General features: G+C 41.8%; 1 non-coding gene across 1 annotated transcript; it reads left to right on the top strand.

Annotated features, from left to right (window-relative positions):
- The first annotated feature begins 612 nt into the window (after positions 1-612).
- Positions 613-731, top strand: Trnal-caa (transfer RNA leucine (anticodon CAA)). Its single transcript has 2 exons — positions 613-650; positions 686-731. It is a non-coding gene; the product is annotated as a tRNA-Leu (tRNA).
- Positions 732-1,207: the final 476 nt, after the last annotated feature.

The following is a 1,207-nucleotide window of genomic DNA, read 5'->3' as shown; positions in this document are numbered from 1 at the left end:
AGCATTGAGTATTCTGGTCCACGAATGTGGGCGTGGGTTCGAATCCCACTTCTGACAGATTGTTTTTTTTCCTTTTTTTTTGCGTAGTGTTCTAGTACGTTTGAGTAGATAGAAATGTGGTTTGTAACCACGTGGTCTCGGATTCAGTTGTACTTCTCGGCACCTTGAGCAAGTGTACTCTTCTATAATCCCGGAATGACTGTTGTGAGACGAGCTGGTCGACAGAAACTGTGGGGAAGCCCGTCGCATATGTGTGTGTGTACCGTCATAAATTCATAACCGGTGGTGGTGTGTTTACGTCCCCTGTATGACAACAGTTCGGCAATGGAGCCTCGATGGAACAAGTAGCCCAGTACGTATTTAAAAATAAATATCTATTGGGGGTCGATTCATTCGACTGGAAATACTTCAACACGATACCATCAGCACGGAGTACATTTTGTGTAGGTATGCCAAATATTAGTTTTAAAAATGCAAAACAAATTCTCAAATCCAAACAATTGTTTTAGACACAATCAAATAAGTCGAAAGAATTGAGCTGAAAAAATTGTACACGTTTTGACTCTACAATCGACTAAGAAATGGTTTTAAAATGAGCTGTTTACCGAAGCTGTCAGGATGGCCGAGCGGTCTAAGGCGCCAGACTCAAGGTACATGTAATGCACCTTAACCAGAGCATTGAGTATTCTGGTCCACGAATGTGGGCGTGGGTTCGAATCCCACTTCTGACAGATAACATTTTATTTTATTTTATTTTTTGCAAGATAGTGTTCCAGTTAGTCTATGTAAAGCAGCTCGTTTTGGATCACTTCCCCTCGGGTTTAGTCACACATAGTGGCACCTTAAACAAGTCTTCTTGTATAGCCCCGGGCCGACTCGCGATTGCATTTGGTACAGAAAAACCCGTCGTATGTGTGCGTGTGTCGTTGTGTCAGTGTTTGTCTCCCTCCACCGTTTCACAACCGCTGTTGGTGTGTTTACGTCCCATAACCTAGCCATTTGGTAAAAGACACCGAGAGAGCAAGTACCAGGCTTTTTAAAAAAAAGCACTGCACTGCGGTCGATTTATTCGACCAGAAATTCTTCCGTGCAGTGCCCCAGCATGGAGCACATTTTGTGTAGGTATGCCAAGAATTAGTTTTAAAAAAGCAAAACAAATTCTCAAATCCAAACAATATTTTTTTAAACAACAAAATTAGTTGAAAGA

This window comes from Octopus bimaculoides, chromosome 29, assembly GCF_001194135.2.
Source record: "Octopus bimaculoides isolate UCB-OBI-ISO-001 chromosome 29, ASM119413v2, whole genome shotgun sequence".
NCBI classification, from domain to species: domain Eukaryota; kingdom Metazoa; phylum Mollusca; class Cephalopoda; order Octopoda; family Octopodidae; genus Octopus; species Octopus bimaculoides.
Note: the sequence above shows the minus strand (reverse complement) of the source record. Positions and strands in the feature narration are given on the sequence as shown.